The sequence below is a fragment of the Saimiri boliviensis genome, chromosome 9 (genome assembly GCF_048565385.1).
Source record: "Saimiri boliviensis isolate mSaiBol1 chromosome 9, mSaiBol1.pri, whole genome shotgun sequence".
Lineage (NCBI taxonomy): Eukaryota > Metazoa > Chordata > Mammalia > Primates > Cebidae > Saimiri > Saimiri boliviensis.
In genome coordinates this window covers 33,646,474-33,667,500 of record NC_133457.1, presented here as the reverse complement: position 1 = coordinate 33,667,500, position 21,027 = coordinate 33,646,474, and the positions used below count along the sequence as shown (strand labels likewise).

The 21,027-nt window shown below is 35.9% G+C and overlaps 1 protein-coding gene across 13 annotated transcripts in view; it reads left to right on the top strand.

The window, feature by feature from the left end:
• Nucleotides 1-21,027, top strand: part of TBC1D5 (TBC1 domain family member 5) — a 584,223-nt gene that overhangs the window by 174,133 nt on the left and 389,063 nt on the right. Inside the window, exon 5 of one of the 13 annotated variants that reach the window (XM_074405706.1) lies at nucleotides 15,512-15,646. The exons of the other annotated variants lie outside the window; for them this stretch is intronic. The gene's annotated coding sequence lies outside the window, so the exon portion shown is untranslated. The remainder of the gene's footprint in view (nucleotides 1-15,511; nucleotides 15,647-21,027) is intronic. 13 annotated transcript variants of the gene reach the window in all.

The window sequence follows — 21,027 nt, the reverse complement described above, 5'->3', positions numbered from 1 at the left end:
GTAAAGTACGTTTTAAGACTGTCCTGATGTTGCTGGTAAAATTTTAAATGTTTCTTAAGAGAAGTAAAAGCATTGCTAGTTATTCTCTGAGATGCCTTAATTTTTTTAAGTATGTGATGATGAAATTGGTTAGGTATGGTAGCAGTAGGGGATAAGGAGGGCTTTAATTTGTCTTCTAAATGAGTGCTAAATAACCACAACAAAAGTAATGACCCTTCTGAGACTGAGAATATTCATTCTGAAACAGTCCCTTTTCATTTTAACCTTGTTAAATATTTGATATTTGTTGTTTTTAGATGTTTAAAAGTTGTCCTGCATATTTCACTTCTCATTATAAAGTCAGATTCTAATATCTTAGGTTAACTTGTATTAAAACAGCCTACAATGTTCCCTTGTATCAATTACTGTATTCTAGTAAAGATTCCTACTGTTTTTGTTTTGTTTTGCTTCCTAAAGCCCCCTGCTGCTGTTGATTACACCTAGATCTGCTACTGATTGAAACTGTTAAAAGGCAAAGATAGTGTGGCTGGTTGCTGAATCATTTAATTGTAGGACTAATATGAGATGTTCTCTCTGGGACCTAACCAAACTTGTGACACTAGAATGTTCTATATAAAGTGGCCAAGAAATACTATTTTGCACATTAGTAGTATTTGAAGATGTGAAATTTATTTACTTGGAGTGTAATCGAGGATTATCAGCAGACTGATAATGTAACTGAACCCAATTGAGAAGGAAAGGAAAGGGAGGAGGAATCCTAGAGAAAATTTAGTATTATTGTCGGTCCCTGGCAATTGAATGCTATTACTTTTTATAAAGATAAAACAAGTGGATTTAGTACTATTATCGGTCCCTGGCAATTGAATGCTATTATTACTTTTTATAAAGATAAAACAAGTGGTTAACAGTATGTTGTAACAGTGTTAATTCAGTAATCGAGAAGCATGACAATAAAATGGTAAGAAATTGAAACTTAAAATTTTCATTTGTAATCGAGGCCATCTAAGTCCAGTGCACAGTATAAATGAAGCTGTGCAAAATATAAGTGCACCGTAAGTAGTTTACATTTAATTTTGGAATCTTAGATAGGATTTCTATGATAGGGTTTCCATGATAGCTATGGGTGATTTTTAAGGCAGCTACAGATGAAGAATAACTGTCAGTTTGTACTCTCACTATGTTAAAAATTTGAGATAATTCTTCCTGTGCTGGACTTAGTAAGGAATTCTATAAGAGGGTATGGTTATGCTCATGTATATTTAATAATTTATGATACTGTTACTCTTTGTTCATTGTAAGTAATTCCTAATTCTTTTAAAGACATTTCAGTTTGTTATGTACAAATTGCATCGGTGGTTTAAGTAATTTGTTTGAGGTTGTGTACATCTATATCATGAGTTGGGAAAAAGCTAGTTTCTTTAAAGTATTTATTGAAATATTTCAATCAGGTAAATTACATAAAGGGAAGGGTGACAAGAAGGGTGCTGTCAGCAGTGTGTATTTTGGTTTGGAGACAGAAAGAAATCAGAAGGTTTGTGCTAAGGACTAGGAAGCAAATAAGTGCTACAGTTGTAATAGTGGCAATAGAAATAAAGTAGAATTCAGTGTTTGTATCTCTTGGTGACACATTGAATAATGTGCAATAAACATTGAAAAAAACACCAAAATCTTATTAGTGGCTAATGAATATTCATGTTTTCTTATATAATAAGCCACTGGACTATAAGCATCTTGAAGGCACATATTACTCAGTTTTGTTATCTCAGGACTTGATGCACTATGTTGCTTTTAGTCATCATTCTACCTTTAAAACGGAAAAAGAAAAATAAGAAAGGTACTGTATTGGTTTGCTAGGACTGTCATAACACAGTACTACAAACTTAGTGGCTTAAACAACAGAATTTATCCTCTCATTGTTTTAGAAGATGAAAGTCTGAGATCAGATGTCAGCAGGGTTGATTGCTTTCGAGGTCTGTAAAGTAGAATCTGTTCCAGGCCTCTTTGTTTGGCTTGTAAGTGGCAGTCTTCTCCCTGTGTCTTCCCTCTGTACATGTCCAGATCTCCTATTTTATACAGAAATAATTTGTATTGGATTATGTTCTGCCTCAATGACATTTTAATTTGCTTTTTGCTGTAAAGACCCTATCTCCAAATAAGGTAAGACTCTGAGTTTACCAGGGGTTAGGATTTCAATGTATGACTCTTTCGGGGTCATGATTAGATCAATAATGATGCTTTTTTAAGAAATAAAAAACCGGCTGGGCGGAATGGCTCACGTCTGTAATCCCAGCACTTTGGGAGGCTGAGATGGGAGGATCACCTGAGGTCAGAGTTCAAGACCAGCCTGGCCAACATGGAGAAACCCCGTCTGTAGTTTAAAAAAAAAAAAAATTAGCTGGGTATGGTGGTGGATGCCTGTAATCCCAGCTACTCAGGAGGCTGAGACTGGAGAATCGCTTGAACCCAGGAGGTGGAGGTTGTGGTGAGCCGAGATCATGCCATTGCACTCCAGCCTGGATAACGAGCGAAACTCCATCTCAAGCAAAAGAAAGAAAAAAGATAAAAAACCATAGTTACAGCTTTGTTTGTTATTTAAGAAAATTGATCCATAACAGCTCTGATGGATAAAAAGTTGATGTTATTTATAGGCCAAGTGCTAATGACATATACAATTAATTGTAAAATAAATATGCTAATTCTGCCGTTAACGTCAGCATAGAGACCCACAGCTATTTGTTCCTTTGTAATTAATGCCATGTGACATAATTTTCACCCCAGTTTACTGTATCTTACCATATCAGCAGTTTGACAGCTATTCATTGCACTGGTTTCCATCTAGTGGCAGAAATCGGAGATAGGCAGCTACCTTTGAAAAGAAAATAGTATTTCTTATCTTCCCTCCTCCTTTATTTCACCACGTTTGGAATAATCTAAATTATCTTCTACACCGATTATGCAGAGTTCTTAAGTTTTAAGTAAACACACATTCTTATCTAAATATTATTGATAATCAAATTATAATACTGTTAGGTGGCTTTTTATGTACAATTTTGAATAGTCATTTTTCTAGAACCGTTGTTCTTGAAGTGTGGTCCCCAGTTCAGTGCTTCAGCATTACCTGGGGAATTTTAAGAAAAGCAAAGTTTTGGGGCTGGGAGCGGTGATTCACGCTGGTAATCCCAGCACTTTGGGAGGCCAAGGTAAGTGGATCACGAGGTCAAGAGATTGAGAACATCCTGGCCAGCATGATGAAACCCCATCTCTACTAAAAATTAAAAATTAGCTGGGCATGGTGGCGCTCACCTGCAGTGGAAAAAAATGGAACCCTTGTGCGCTGTTGGTGGGAAGGTAATATGGTACAGTCATGGTGGGAAGCAGTATGATGGTTTCTTATAAATACTGAAAATAGAATTTCCATATGATGCAATGATCCCACTTCTGGGCGTATCCCCAAAATAGTTGCAAACAGGGTCTTAAAGGGATAATTTGTACACCCATGTTCATACAATAGCTGAAATATGGAAGTGTAAACTAAAAATAAAATTTTAAGCTTTCTAATTGTCTGAATGAACCCTTCCTCTCAACCAAGGGCATTCCACAGTTAACCTGAAAACTAATTCAGGACATGATGGGAAGGGGGCGATCTGGCATTCCCCATTATATTCTCCCTTTGGAATTCAGGCACAACTGACCAGAGTTAACATTAAAACAGAGATCTTACGACTTTTTGTAGCAATAAGACACCAAATTCCAGCCTGACTAAAGTAAAGCATCACATGACAGCAGACCCTGGAAGAAATTGAAGTATTTTGCCCTGAAATACATTTCTTTGACATATTTAAATGGCTCTGCAAAGCTGTCTCTTATAAGCAAAATCTGTATTCTGCAGAGAATACCTTTCCCTTTCTAAGTCTCTTTTCTGATGCTGGAGAGAAGTCTCATAAGAAACATTTATAATCTTTTCTTTCTGAAGCCTGCTACTTGGAGGTTTCATCTGCGTAGTAAGAAGTGTGGTCTCTACAACCCCTTATCTTAATGGGTTCTACACTTCCTTATATGGAATTTTAGGTCTTTATTTATTTATTTATTTATTTATTTATTTATTTATTTTTGAGACAGAGTCTTACTCCGTCACCCAGGCTGGAGTGCAGTGGCGCGATCTCGGCTCACTGCAACCTCTGCCTCCCAGGTTCAAGCGATTCTCCTGCCTTAGCCTCCTGAGTAGCTGGGATTATAGGCACGTGCCACCGCGCCCAGCTAATTTTTGTATTTTTAGTAGAGACGGGTTTCAACATCTTGGCCAGGCTGATCTCGAACTCCTGACCTTGTGATCCACCCGCATCAGCCTCACAAAGCACTGGGATTACAGGCATGAGCCACCATACCCAGCGTTATTTTATTTTTTGAGACAGAGTCTCACTCTGTCACCCAGGCTGGATTGCAGTGGTGCAATCTTGGTTTACTGCAGCCTCTGCCTCTGGGGTTCACCTGATTCTTATGCCTCAGACTCATTAGTAGCTGGCATTGTAGGCACACACCACTGTGCCTGGCTAATTTTTTTGTATTTTTAGTCGAGATGGGGTTTCACTATGTTGGCCAGGCTCGTCTTGAACTCCTGACCTCAAGTGTTCCACCTGTCTCTGCCTCCCAGAGTGCTGGGATTACAAGTGTGATCCACCATGCCTGGCCTCAGTCCAGCTTTTTGTATTTTCAATAGAGACAGAAATTTGTCACGTTGGCCAGGCTGGTCTTGAATTCCTGGCCTCAGGTGGTCTGCCTGCCTCAGTCTCCCAAGGTGCTGGGATTATAGGGATGAGCCACCATGCCTGCTTGGGTTTCTGGTCTTTAGATAAACTCTTTTGACAAGTTGCCAGTTGGAAAATCTTTGAATCCACCTGTTACCAGTGGGGAATCTGTGTGGGTCTGCAACAACTTGATTCTTGCCTACTTGGAGGAAACAATTTGGCGGAGGGATAGTAGTTGGTTTAAGGCAGAGGGAGAGACTGAAGCAAGTTTTAGAGCAGGAGTGAGAGTTTATTAAAAAGTTTTAGAGCAGTAGGGAAAGGAAGCAAAGTAAACTTGGAAGGGCTAAGCCGGTGACTTGTGAGATCCAGGTGCCTTGTTTATCCCTTGACTTGGGGTTTTATACATTGGTGTGGTTCTGGGGTTTGCTGAGTTGTGCACATGTCCACTTGAGGAGTTTTTCCCTTTACCTATTGAGTGTTCCCAGTGAAAGGTCATATAAAAGGCCATTTTGCCTCTTAGTGTGCCTGTATGAGCCCTGCTCACCCAACTACTGAGATTTTAACTGAGAGGTGGGTAACATCAGTTCCTGATGTTTTCTATTAGGAGACTGTCTTTTCCTAGTGTTGGCTGTCACCACTTACCATTTTAGAGAGACAGTTTAACAACCACCTGACCTCATGGTTGCCTGACATTTCTGGGAGCAACAAGGGGGTGGGGGTGTGTACATACCTATCAGCTGGAAACCTCCACTTTGAGTTTTTGATTTGTTCTACCTTTCCTGACTGAAACATTGTACATCTTAAATGTATTGATTGATGTCTTATGTCTTCCTAAAATGTATAAAACTGAGCTGTAGCCTGACCACCTTGGGCACATGTCATCAGGACCTCGTGAGGCTGTGTCACAGGCATGTCCTTAACCTTGGCAATATAAGCTTCTAAATTGAATGACACTTACCTCGGATACTTTTGGATTTACAGAGCAAACCAAGTGTTTATCAGCAGATGAATGGATAAACAAAATGTGATATATACCTATAATGGAATATTATTCAGGCTTAAAAAGGAAAGAAACCAGATATGCTACAACATACATGAACCCTGATAACACTGTTTTCAGTGAAACAAGCTAGTCACAAACAAATTCTATGTTATTCCACTTACATGTGACAATTAGAGTAGTCAAGATTATAGAGACAAAGTAGAATAGTGATTGCCAGAAGTTGGGGGAGGAGGAATGGGAAGTATATTTAACGAGTACAGAGCAGAAACCAAAAATAAAAACCCTAGCCCCCTAACTGACTGAACAGACTCTTGGCCAAGAAAAACTGGCCTCAGAGAAACCAAAAGAACTGAATTCTCAACCAAGACTGGAAGGGAGGCTGGACATGCCTTGTTATACCTGCTCCCTTATGGAGTTCAGGTTAAAGTAAAGATCATAAGACTGTCAAAGCAGACTCTCTATGGCAGTAAGATAAAAATGATAAACAAGACCTGAGGCCATGCTAGGCGATGGTTAAGCCACAATCTACAAACCATAACGTCTCTCATTAGGTTTTTATTAACCCAGTATAATGTGGCTTACTTTCCAAGCTGACTCTGGTATAGCATCAAATAACAAATAGTGGGCCCTGAGGGAAATAAAAATATTTTACGCCAAAATTTATTTCATTGACATGTTTAAAAAAGGCTGCCAGAAGGCCATCAGATTGAAATGGCCATGCAAAGCTATCTTTTTTAGGGGAAACTCCATTACTATAGTCAGATCTTCCGTTTCTAGGCCTTTCCCAAATCTACGAGAGATTAACTAATAGTCTGATACCTTTGTGGTCTGTAGACATTTATCATATATTTTCTTTGAAGCCTGCTAACTCAGACCTCATCTATGTTACAAATCTTTGGCCATAATCTGCCTTATCTTAACTCAATCATTTATTTCTGTGATTTCAAGTCTGCAAACAAAGCTTAACTCTCTCAACCAGTTGCCACCTAAAGAATCCCTAAAACTATTCTGTAACTTATAGTTACCCTCCCTGCCTTCAAGATGCTCTGTCTTTTTGGGCTAAATCAGTGCATACCTTCTATGTATTGATTTATGTCTCTGCCTGTAACTCCTATCTCGCTAATGTGCATAAAATCAAACTGTAACTCAGCCACTGCAGGCATAACTCAGGATCTCTTGAGACTGTTCCCCAGGTCATGGTCCCTTGTTTTGGCTCAGAATAAACTCTTTAAAATTTTTACAGAGTTTTAGTTTTTTTGTTAACAAGAGATTTGGTTTTACATGATGAGAAGTTATAGAGATAGGTGATGAAAATGGATGAGCAACATTATGAATGTAATAACATTCATGTATGAATTGTACACTTAAGTGGATAAGATTGTAAATATTGTCAAGTGTATTTTACTGCAATAAAAAAAAGTAAAAATGTATTTCTAATTTTGATGGCTGTTTCCAAATCACCTTCTATGTAGACTGTACTAATACATTTTCTTTAACAGATAGAAGTTATTGTAAAAGATATGCTTTTGTGACTATGCGGCAGTTTTATATGACCGTTACATTTTTCAAAGGAACAGATCTGTATTAAGCTTTAAAAACCCACAAAACTTTGGCTAATATCTTTCAACAGTTTGAAAGACTACTTTAGTGTTTCGTATATTCAAGTTACAATATGTTTGAGAAACTTCTTGATGCATATATTTGAAAATAAGATTTAAGATTGTCTCCTAATGTGCAGTAAATCTACATTTAGTGATTCATTAAAAGGTAATTTTTACATATCTGAAAACTTTGAAATAGTTTTAGTTTGCTGTCAGTGGGTACTTGGACAATCTTTATGGGGATTATTGAGATACTACTTAGGTAGTTTAAAATTTATGATTTTTTTGGTAATCGCTATAACTTTTTAATTAAAACTCCTTTTAGGTTTTTCATTTATGCAATATCATTGTTTTGTGTTAATTATTTGAAAGTTTAAAATGAAGTAGTAGTGAGAGAGCATTGGCTTTGTGTATGTGTGTGTGTTTTTAAAAACATTCTCCTTCCTCCCCACCCCCCAACTTTTTATTTTTTTTTTTTTTACACTCTGTTAACTTAAAACTACTAAACAGATTTTTATTTTAATCTTTGGAACAAAAAATGTTCTCTTGGGCTGATACCAGTACTTTTTATGCCAAGTTACAGACCGGAGTCTATTTTTATAGGCCAAGATAGAAACCTCCGAAAACCAGAGTTTATAATGGAAACATTGACAGGCCCATAACTATCGCAGCACACATGGCACTGCCGAAATCATAAGGTACAAGGCACAAGATTTCCCATGCAAGGGAACACTGACTTTTTCAGCAATTGTATTGTCAAATATCTTTCAACTAAGATTTAATAAACATCAAGCTGTGTCGGGGCCATAAAAGCACATTATGTGGGCCTGATTCCTGCCCTCTGAATGCTTGTACCAACTACACTGATACAGAGAAACACGAGTAAACCTGTTGGGGGATAGCTTTTTGAATAGATTTAGTGGGAATGAAATATGTGAACTTTCTTCTTTCTATATTTAATTTCTGATACAGCCCTGAAAATTGTATGTTTTTGTGTATAGGTCCCTATACGCATGTTTTAAGCACTATTACAAAGGGGATAAGCTAGTCATCTGCATCTTCATTTTAATAATTTCATCGAAGAAATTTAAACTGTGTTGTTACACAGTCAAGGAAAATTGATACTGAGTAGTTAGGTGAGTTAAAAACTTACTTTGGTTTCTCTTTGAGGACTCCCATTGGGTGAAAAATAGAAATAGCCTTCTTTAAAAAACACATTTGGTTACTCAGCTTTACTTGATTAAAGAAAAGTCATTAAAACAACCACCCTGAGTCTTTACATTGCTATGCTTTTAATCATATTTTAATTTAAATGGAACTACTCCCCCTACTATTAATGAATGATTGCCATTGGTTAACACTGAATGAATGACCTTGTTCCTTTAAAGGGAAACAGTATCTGATGCCTATGATTTGAGATACAGAGTTAATTTGAATGTTCATGAGAGTTAGATTCTCACACTTCTAACATGGACAGTGTCTACTCTCTTTCTGCCTTTTCTTTATCTTGTTAAATGCTGGAGAGAAGTAGAGGTGTTATGTTAGATATGCTATCTCAGAAGCATTGTGAAGTGTTAGAGAAAACCAGCGTCTTGTGGGAAGATAATGAAGTGATAGTTTGTTGCTACAGATTTTGCAAGTACTGCCAAAAGGAATAGGTAAAAAGAAAATGTTAATTTGAATCTGATTCAGATTTTCTTTTCTAATTTAAAATTTCCATTGACTTACATACATATATGTTTAATAAGATTTAGGTAGCAAACATGCTTGCCAACCTGAGAAGTATCTTTTTATGTATCTGGTTTTCCATTAATGAAGATAATATGGATATATTTTGCATAGTTTAAGATTTTTGGATCTGTCATTAAATTTCTCCCCATAATATATTAGAAACAATTCTTTTGCATCCTGAAAGATGGAAAATTCCAAAATGAAAGTGAATTTATTCTGTATAGCTGTACTAATTCTAGAATAGTGGGCCTTATTTCCATCAAAATGGGTGATTCTTTTCTTTCTTGATCTATTTCTTTGAGGAGGAAAGACAATACACTAATTCTTCCATCTGTTTCCCCTTGCCATTGCTATAGAAAACTTCACAACAGGTTTCAGAAAAAACAGTGCTGGACTTGATTATATAGGTTAAAGAGAGAATCACATACTTTACAAGGGTTATTCTTTGAAGGTTCAAAATGAAATGAAGTTTATCTATCTATTTATCTGAATGATAATTGTGTTTGTGTATGTATGTAGTGAATGAAGGAGAAAGAAACAGACACTGACTTCCTAGGGTTACAGATTTGTCTGATTAGTAAATTATTTCAGAAGCAAAAGTAGAATAACATAAAACTAAAAGAAACCAAAATCCAGAAGGACTGTTAGAGCTGACTAAAGGTTGTCTTTTGTAATTCACATTCGCAGCTGAACAGGCTGCTAAGTGCTAAAGACCTTTTGACAATTCACAAAATCTATTATATACTGACTCTGTTAATAAATTTATCCAATCCAGTCTTATCACCAGCAGTTTCTGACTAAAATAGTTTTCAGGAAGGCGGTGTTTTTAATCAGAGACTTAGAGTTTTGTCTTTGTTCTTCATAAAGCAGTGATTGTTTGAGTTGGTGGCAAGATTTTCTTTCCCCACCTCATTCACATGTTCATCTTCTCCTTCCATTCCCCCATATTAGGACTTGCTACACCATAGACTAGTGTAGGAGCTCATGAACTTCAGTAGTTGTCAGTTCCTCGGGGAAGCAAACTAAGATTTTTAAATGTGGTTAATGAAATTGATATGTTTCGATTGAGTAACAAGCTTGAATATTTTTATTTTTCTCATATATTTGCATTAAAAGGTCAAGTCACAAAACCTGTAACTTGAGTATTCATTTTACATGTGAGGAAACTGAGACACAAAGAGTTTAACTAATTTGTCTATTGTCAGATAGGACAGTTCCTCAATTTGAGCCTAGATAATGTGACTAAGTCACCAGTAGATTCTGGGCCAAGTGTTGTGGCTCATGTTGGGAGGATTGCTTGAGGCCAGGAGTTTGAGATCAGCCTGAGCGAAATAGGGAGACCTGGTCTCTACAAAAAATCTAAAAAATTAACCTAGCATGGTGGCACTCATCTGTAGTCCCAGCTACTTGGGAGACTAAGGCTGGAGGATTACTTGAGTCCAGGAGTTGGAGAGTGCAGTGAGTTGTGATTGTGCCACTGCCCTTCGTCGTATGTGACAGATGTCCTGTCTCTCATAAATAAATAAATAAATAAAATAAGTAGATTGGAAGTTTTCTTTTGTAGAAATAAGCATGATGATGGAAAGAAGTATGGTAGCTGCTACATTCTAGGGATATTTTTCTTCTCAGGACTGTTCTTCCCTTTTATTCTCTGGGAAGAAAGAAACCTCCTGTTTTGTTTAATTTTTCCCCATTAGAAGCAGAAATACGATTCAGTTTCTGAATTTATTCAGTTTAACATTCTAAAACTGAATGAAAAGAAGTTAGGAAATATTTGAGTGAGAATGGAGCATTTGAGATTAACTTTATCAAGTGATTAGTAGAATCTGTTCCGATAGATATAGTTTTACTTATTAAGCAATATTTATTATTGTATGCCACGTCATGAGAATAGATTGGTTTAAAAAAGGAGTAAAGAGGTTCAGGAAGAGGAATTGGTTGAGAGAGGATTTCTGCACCGAGACTTCTTATCCAAGAAAATAGAGAGGTAGGGAAACACTGGATGCTTTTTAGAAACTAAAAAGGCATGGGAGGGAGGATTGGGAACACAGGTGTGGGTAGATCATGAAAGACATTGAGAACCTACAGGGGCATTTATACTTCAGTAGGCATTATAGAACCATAGACATTACCATATTTAATCACCAGTATGGGTTTTCCTGAACAGTAGTAAGCTTTATAAAGCAATGTAATAAGAAACAATGGATTCTGAGCCACAAGAATGGAATTTTATTCATAGTTTTGCTTCACAATTGTAGGAACTGGAGCAAGTCACTTTAACATTTTTATAATGAATTATTTTTAAAAGATACATTCTCATGTTCTATTTCTAAAAGTATATACTTATGCATACAGTTGGAGAATTCCTCTTTCTTATGCTTTGTTGGTTTCTTTTGTGTCCAGAAATGTTAATGCATAGCAAACTTATATTTGCATATTTTCATAAAATAATAGGGTCATACAAGTAGCATTGTTAATTTCAGTATGCTGTGTACATTTTTTAAAAATCATAGCATTTAGATCTTTAATTCCTACCTATTCTATTTCTGGATTACTGGTATGTATATGTGTGTGTACGTATATACATATATGTATGTATGTATGTATTGAGACAGGGTTTTGCTCATAACCCAGGCTGGAGTGTAATGGCACAATCTGGGCTCACTGCAACCTCTGTCTCCCAGGCTCAAGCAATTCTCCTGCCTCTGCCTTCCAAATAACTGAGATTACAGGCACCTGACCACATATGGCTAATTTTTTTTTGAGTGTGTTTTTGGTAGTAACGGGGTTTCACCATGTTGACCACGTTGGTCTCGAACTCCTGACCTCAGGTGATCTGCCGGCCTTGGCCTCCCAAGGTGCTGAGATTACACATGTGAGCCACTGCGCCTGGCCTGATTACTGTAATTCATAAAACCAAAGATTATAGAACATTTATATTGCTTATGATTTTTCACTGTTACAATCAACTTCATTCTGCATAGATTTGGCTAGAGGGTATATAAGTAGGATGCATTTTTAGTGGTAGAACCGTTGATTCAAAAGTTAGATGCGTTTGTAATTTTGATAGTTATTGCCTTACTAAAAACTTGCACTTTTTAAGTCAAGTTCATTAGCATCAAAATGCATATTTCTGCAAATTCTTACCAAGATTGGGTATTATCCACCTTTTAAATTTTGCAATCTGATAGGTGAAAAATTGCATCTGATTGTTTTAGTTGATATTTCTTGAAGTGTGAGTGAGGTTACACATTATTTTATGTTATTGGCTGTGTTTCTGTATCACATTTCATTCCATGCTCTACTTGTTTTTCTCCATTCATCTCTTTAACTCTTCCAGTATTATTTTTCTCATGTCTTTTTAAAGGGGAATGATACCTGCTTATATTAGATGGTTGGGATGATCAAATGAGGTAGTATTTGTCAGTGTTTCTGAACCTTTGTCAAAAAATCATTGCACCCCTAAAAAGTCTTTAAAGAAAAACTTCTCCCAGTCATCCTCCCCCAGGAAACACATTTAATAACACAAATGTACATATATACTATGTTTCTCTTTATGTACTCTGTTCCATTTAAGGACCATAAACTATTATAGTATCTGTGATTCCCCACACCCACTCTGTGCACCAATTTCATCCCCTAGGAGACAATATCACTGCCATTGAAAATGCAGGATATATGTGAAAATTTTTGTAAACTGCAAACTGCTGTTTAAATGTAAAGCTTTATTGTTAATAATTTACATTTCATCTGATATAATTTTACATGTCTCTTTTGCAGCTGCCTTTTTTTCAGTGCAGCTGTCTCTGTTGCAAACATAGATGTTTACTATTTTATTGTCCATTTTGCTGGCTTCAGAACAATCTTTTTTGAGTTGATCTCTGATCTTTCTCTATCCATCTCTACCTGTTGAAATACCATTTCTTCAAAGCCTGTCCTAGATATTCCCTTCTCCATGAAGTGTTTTAGACCCCCTTGATTTTTCAGAGTTAGAGCTCCTTTTAATACGTCTTCTTTGTGACATTCTACTTTTAATTATGTGGTCTTTGTATTTTTTGTGTTCTACCTCCCAGGAGATGTTGCTTCTCTCCTCACCTCTAATCCCTGATGTTCCTTTCCCCATGCCATTGTACATAGTGAGAAAGCAGTAGGATATCTTAAAATGAGTTTCTGAAGAAGTTTCAGTTCAATTTCCAGCCACTTGGTATGTGACCTTGGGATGAAATTATTAACCTGCTAGCCTCAATTACCACCTATGTAAAAAGGGGGTAATAATGATTCCTGTCTGAAAGGATTGCTGATAAGATTAAATGGGATAATAATATACATACAACACAGTGTCTAGCAGTTAGTAAGCATTTAGTAAAATATTAGCAATCATCACTACGCCAAACGGTTCTTAGCACAGAGAAAAACAAATGATGCTAATTTGTTCAATAAATATAACTGAACTGCATCATTGTTCCACAGATGACAAAGCATGGCATGAAATTTTGTCATTTACTTTCAATTGTTTACTGAAGTTTAGGCATAGATTTCAAAATTCTAAAAATTATGCAGTAATTTTATTTAAATTAGTATGGCAGGAATTTTAGAACTCTAAGGTACTTAGCTTTTAGACATTTTATTATGGTATTCAATGAAATTTTGGAGATGGTGTGCTACTGTCTTTTACTTAAGTGTATACATTAGAAAAAAGAAGGTATGTACTTTGGCTAGTCAAATTCCCTTGGAGTTAGGATAAGGTTTGTGTAGATCCTCTGTAGTCCCATTTTATTCAGTTTTCTTAATTATTTGTTTTCATATATCCTTTCTGGCCTGTGGATGTTCTATGTATAGTTTATAAAATTGTTTTGTTTTTTAGTATTCACTGATGTCTTGAAACATTCTTTGACAATCACCATAAAGCCTTTATGTTTTCTGACTTCAAGATATTATGTCAGCACTATGTATTGTGTTCTGTCTTTTATAATTAGCTCTTTCTTCTGTATCCATTTTTCATTTAATCAGTGCTTTAATCTTTCCTTCTCATGAAAATGAAATTGAAACAGTTTTATTCCCATTTTGAGAGCTTATAATGACATATTTATGTATGTCAGTTTTCTTACATGGGCAGCCTAAACAGTTTTTGTATTAGAACACATGTGGACAGAAGTTGGCATGTGCACAAATCTCTTTTGTGAAAAAATGGAACCATTATAGTCACCGTGGATCCTGAGAGAAACCCCCATATCAGATTACTTTCCAGTGATACTCAAATTCATTATTTAATAATATTTTAATATTTTAAATGGCTATCATTGTTTACTATCAATTTTATAAAGTTTGTATATATTTATATGTTATGTTTGGGAAATTGGGATTTTTCTTGCCTCTGTAAATAATGATAGTCTTCTATTACAGTTGAAACATTTGCATATTTACACTGATATCTATCATGTATGGCTCATGTTATCCAAGTTAATAGAAGTTTCTGCTCCATCAGCATGTAAGCTCATCATTTTTGAAGCTACTAATCAATTAAATTGGCCATTTTAATATGGACTATAGCATGTTTTCTTCACATTTTGCATTATCGAATGTTTTCAAAATTTAAGGTCCCACTTAGAGAGGATCATACCTTAGATTCTTATGCAGTATCATGTGTATTTGTTGACATTAATACAGGAGTTAAAATATTATGTTAACTCATGAGTGAAAGCATTAACATAATATTTTATAATCAATTCAAGTACTCTCACATTTTCTTTGGGTTTCCCCTCCTAAATTATGCACTGGTAAAAATAATACAACTGACCCTTGAGCAACATGGGAGTTAGAGGTGCTGACCCCTGTCCAGTCAGAAATCCGTATATAACTTTTGACTTCCCAAACACTTTAACTACTGATAGCCTACTGTTGACCAGAAAGAAGCCTTACCAATGACATAAACAGTTGATTAACACATGTTTTGTCTGTTATATGTATTATATTGTATTCTTACAGTAAAGTTAGAGAAAAGAAAATGTTATTAAGAATATCCTAAGGAAGAGAAAATATATTTTCTGTTCCTTAGGATCTTCTTAATATATCCTAATGAATAGTAAATATATTTACATTCATTAAGTGGAAGTGGGTCATCATAAACATCTTTATCCTTGTTGTCTTCACATTGAGTAGGCTGAGGAGGTGGAAGTGGAAGGTGAGGGGCTTTGGTTTTGCTGTCTCAGTTCAGGCACATGCAGAAGAAAATTCACATGGACCAGTACAATTCAAACTGTGTTGTTCAAGGGTTAGCTGTAGTCTCTGAACTGTGTCAGAATAATCTTACACTCTCTGTTTCTACTCAGCAGGTCTTGTATTCTTGTCATAACATTTCGTTTTTCTGCCATATGGTAGTTGATGGTCTCCACTAAGAAATTTGTTCATTTGTCTATTATATTTCTTTACAGCTCCTTTTTTTCAGGATAATTTAAATACAAGATTCTGTGGAGCTGGGGTCAGTACATTTGAATCGCGCATTTTGGTTTTTTTCCAGTAGCAATCAGATGACGGCTCTGGGAAAAACATCTCTTTCCTACCTTTGGGTGAGTTCTTTTGGACTCTTGTCCTTTGAGATCTCTTTTTATCCTGGAGCTCCTACAGTGGTCATACCACATATTTTCCCATGAATACTTGTGATTATGTGTCTCCTGGTAGGGTTGTCAGATAAAATACAAAACCCTGTGTTAAATTTGATTTTCAATAAATAATGAATACTTTTTAGTGTGTCTTAAATATTTATGGTTTTTTGGTATTTATTTTATTTTTTACTTTATCTGGCAACCCATTTCCTGGACTTTTTCTTAACTAAACTTTGAGCCCCTGGAGAGAAGGAGATTGATTGTATCCTAATTCTATAACTTGTTTTCCTATTCCCGTAGTACACAGATAATTTTTTACTGACTGAAAAAAATAAGCTAATAAGCTAAAATGTTTCTTTATCTGAGTATTTATAAAGAAACTTTGCTTTACTCAGTTTGCCCTTTTCTGTGAATTAAATCATTGAAAAAAATCATCTTTCAATGAATAATACAGATCTCGACCATAGTTAAAAAATTTCATCTCCCTTTCTCTTTGTCATCTCTCTTCCTCTTATCTCCAGCTCTTACTATAATTAGCTAGCATTAATAGCAAATGTTTGCTTTAGTTAAATTATTCAGAACTTTTATTTTACTTGTCAAAGGTTAGATCAGGTCGTTGTTTGAACTGGTGATTAAATGCAGGCTAATACGCTTTCGTGTTTATATGTACTATAAATACGAAAAAAAAAAAGCCTGTTTCCTCATCATTCTGTATAATTTTCTGACATTTCAAAAGGATTTTGATTTTGTGGAAAAGAAACATTCTAAGTAATGTAGTTTGTTACATGATTTGAGGATGTCCAAAGTTGTGGTTGAAAGTGAATACTACATTTCAATGTCATTGTAACATGTAGTATCATGGTTGTAATTTTCGCCAAATAGTATATAATATTAAGCTCACTGCCTATTGAGTTTGCATTCGATGTGAGGATCAATGTTGTAGTTGTTGGCTGTAGTAGGTGCTGCTCAGTATCTATTTGTTACGTGACTGTTTTAGGTCTTATTTATGATCAAATTTTAAAAAATAATCTGATGATAAACTCAGATCTTTTATCTCAAACAGTATACTCCATATCCCTATGGCATACTACAAGATTCTTTTAAATCATTTCAATTTGTGTGCTTCTGTGTAGAACAAGTATAGCTTAATTCGTCCTCATATCTGGGAATTATATTGAAGCATGTCTTTTTGTTTTTGTTGATTCATTGAATAAATGATTTTTACAAGTTCTGGTGTGCTAGCAACTGAAGAGTGTGGATGAATAAAATGGAAAACCAACCATTATACTAGACAATGGTTAATGTTAGGATGGAGTTATGCATAAGGTAAGTGAGCATCTGAATCAAATTGGGAGAAGGCATGTTGGGGAGGGGTGACTTTCGAGCTGTATCTTAAGGGCCAGTAGCAGTTAGTTAGGCAAAGAAGGTGCAGTAGTGCCTTGCAGAGGAAACATATGTATGGAAGTCCTGAGGTGTGTGATTTGGTATAGCTGAAGGAAGTTTAAATGTGGAGAAGTAGTAGGAGATGGTGTCCTTCTGTACTTAAAAGTAGTTTCCATTGCCGTTAGGAGAAAGCTCAGAATCTTGAGTAAGGTCTATAAGCCGTACCTTGTACAGTCCTTTTCTACTTCTTAAGCTTGAACATCAACCCAGCTGACCTTGACTCCTTACACACTTTACATGAAATGTGCATGCCCTGCCTCTTCACTGAGCCCTTGTACACAATGTTTTCTCTCCCAAGAATGCTCTTTCTGAAGCAGGATATTTCCTTAACCCCTTCATAGGACTCATGACAGGAATGCCTCATATACACAGCCCTCTGCTCTCAACTCATGGGAGGGAGCGTGTGAGCAAACGAGGTAGGAACTGGAGTGAACAAGTGCTGGAATTGGCTGGCTGCTTCAGTGCCCATGGGAGCCATCTCTGCTCACTCAGATCTGCTGCGTTCCACCCATCACGGGCGGCAGCGCGCAGGTTAGCAGGTGCAGGAACCAGAGCAAGCAGTTTTGGCCTCCAGTAGGAGCAAATTTTGTATGGGCCCCACAGCAGTGTCCAGGTGGGGTGCCTGTGACCTCTGAAGCCCCAGAGGGCATGTTACAGTGTTCTTTTAGCTCTGCCCTTCACAGACAGCTTAAGTGTTAACAGCTCGGTAGGCTCTGTGTTTTTGCATGAGGCGGCTACCCTCTGCCAGTGAGGGCAAAGAACCAGTGTGACAGCCTTTTGTATCTGCACTTGTGGCTCCCGAGCTCTTGTCCAGCATCCAGGAAAAATGAGGTTGTGTGAATGAATTGAAGGATGGTAAATGCAGGGGATTTTATTGCTGATGAAAGTGGTTGTCAGCCAGAAGGGGAGCCGGAAATGGGATGGAGTGGATAGGTAATCTTCCCCTGAAGTCTGGTCATCTCCAGCTGGATTCTTCTCCAAAGTTACACAAGCTGGTCCCTCTGTCAAGCTGTTCCTCTCATGTGAAACCGCTTCTCTCCAATGTTCAGTGCTAGTCACGACATCAGCTGCTTTCTTCTCTCTGCTGGCTGAGACCTGGGTGTCCTGTATTATAGGCACAGGATGGAGGGGCCGGGTGGGCCGTGGGTAGTTTAGGAAAAGGCAACATTTGAGTGGGAAAACAGGGATAGAAGTTCTGACTTTGGGCTGCAGATTTCAGGCATTTCAGCTTAAAGGTGGAGTTTTGTTGGGGGCCCACCCTTTTCTACTTAGAATTTCTCTGCCCTCTGTCCCTATCATTTCTTCCCTCTTCTAGTCTGTTCCTACTCTGCTGTTTTTATTTAGCTGAGATCAATATAACCTTAAAAATATGTAACAAGTAATGCATCTGCTGTCTTATGAAGAATTTTTAATGTTTATTATTATTGCCAGGAATGACAACAATGGACATAGTACACTGCAGCTTTTGATACATGTCCCCATGCTTTATTTCTTCCTTGTATCAGTCATGAGATAGGTATTATATGAAATTTAGAAATAGATAGAATTTCTTTTTTTCATAATATCATCTTTTATCTGGAATTTAATGTCTTCTGAAGAGAAGATAGATAACTGAAGTAAAAGTTAAAACATTTTTCAAAACAAGAAAAGAGTAGATGGAGAGTTAGTTGTATAGTATAGCATATTAGTATTTATATGTATGTATTTTTAATAAAATTGACTCAGAAGATTAGCCGTAAGGCAGTGTCTGCTTTGTGTCACATATAAACCAGATGTTATTCTGAAATACTTTCAGACTCTACTTTTATAATCAAAAACCTATTCTTTTTTTTTTTTTTTTTGTAATGTATGGAAGGATAGTTAGAAATTCCAGTGGTTAACTTTTTTCTTGAATCTTACTAATTTGATTAATTTAATCATTGCCTTATGATACATTCTCATCATTGATCAGTATGTGGTTCTTTTATTATTTATTTATGGATGTTTAACTTTGTAAAGCTTGCATATTGTATAACAATAATGTTTACTTGCTTCTAAGAATTTTCTTGAAGACTTTTAAATCAATCACAAGGACTTATGACAGTTCTCACCCACTGTACGAGAGTATTTTTGAACTAGCCTTTTATTTCCAGCCTGACACAACAGTGGCTTCTTTTTCCTGTAAGTGGATGGGCTTGCTAAAAAAGCAGTTTATCGGTTAAGTAAAATACGTAGATTTCATGTTGCCTACAGCAAGAAAGGCCATTTATTAGGTAATTGTTGTCATTTTAGGTACCTTTGCCATGTGACCTTAAATAAGTCACATAACTTCTTCACTATGGCTTCCTTATCTGTAAAAGGTATTATAGTATATACTTTATAAAATTGTTGTAAGGTTTAAGTGAGTTAATATTTATAGTAGTTTAAACAGCTTTGCTTCCCAATAAATGCCATGTGTTTGCTTCTGTTGTTGTTATTTAATCTAAAGGACTATCTATAAGTACTAAAATTTCTTTAGGTTTTCCAGCCCTACTGCTTACTAAAAACCAAGGGATAAATAACAGATTCTTATGGACTTTTAGAAGGATTGCCCCACAATTGGTCACGTGTTCCTGAACATACGTCTGGCCTCCCCATGTTTGCACCAAGGAGAGATTTTTGTTTACTGTTTTTTTGGACAATATAATTTAATTTGATGTTTGTATGAAGAGTAGCCACTTGTTTCTTTTTCTTATCCTTAATTATCATTAGTTTAATATGGTTGGCCAAACTATGATTTCTGTTTTCTCTTTTCAAATTTTATTTTTCCTGAATTTCCAATCATATGTTGTATTAACCTTGATTTTATGAAAACCAGACTGAATCTTTTAATGGCTAGAGGTAGTATCTATATAAAATAGTAAGAGCAACAGCTGAAAGTATTTTCATATGGCTGCATAATAATAAAAGGTTTGGTTTTGCTCACTAGGCCAAGCTAATTCCCCAGTCTCTGCATCTTGAGCATCTACTCAGGAGACCTCTGAAACCATATGAGGATACACTGTGGAGAGCTTTCTGTTAGGCAGTTTGACTCTTAGAGTGTTCAGTTTTCTCTTGCTTTATGTGGTCACAACTGCCACTTTCTCCTGACTTTATAACATTTGAATATTGAAAGGCAAAATGTATTCTTAGTTTGTAATATGAAATATTTAAGTCCACCTGTGAACCTCTCATATTCTGCATGTTTCTCATTATGATATTGTTTATGAATCTAGTATTTTAATTTACAGTGAATTGTTTGCCCTAAACAGCTTATTCTGATACCATGAACATTATAAAAATTCACTTTTTTGATTTTCTTTCGATCATTGTTCTTGTATGTTGACCCTTATTGTAGTCTTGTACCTATTTATTAGACAACACTTGTATAGTAAAATTGTGTGGTGGTAAAAGTGAATTAAAGTTTCAGGGTTTTACCAATGGGTGATATTTAATATTGAATGACATGTATTAAGACAAATGGTTTTATATATAATTTATTTGGCATTGTAAATGCATTTATCTTGTGAGAAACAGACCCCCTGTTGTCAAATGAAGTATTCTGGAAAGGTTTGGAGTAAATAAATAATAAAACTACTTTGATACGCAATCTAACAATATTAAATATTAAGACTTTCAGATGATTGATTTTAATACTTAATTAACTTAAAGTCCAATGTAACCATCTTGCATTAAAGATTGCCAGAATTTAAAAATAAAGCTTTATTCTTTCTCTGTTTTCTTTCCCTCTTTTTTCCTTTCTTCCTTCTTCCTTTCTGACCTCATAGTTAAGACTTCAGAACATCGTTACTTCCAATCATTAAATTTACCTTTAGCTACCAACATTTCTAAATAAAAAAATGTTTTTTAAATCAATTCTATAGATAATTAATTGTCCTATGTCT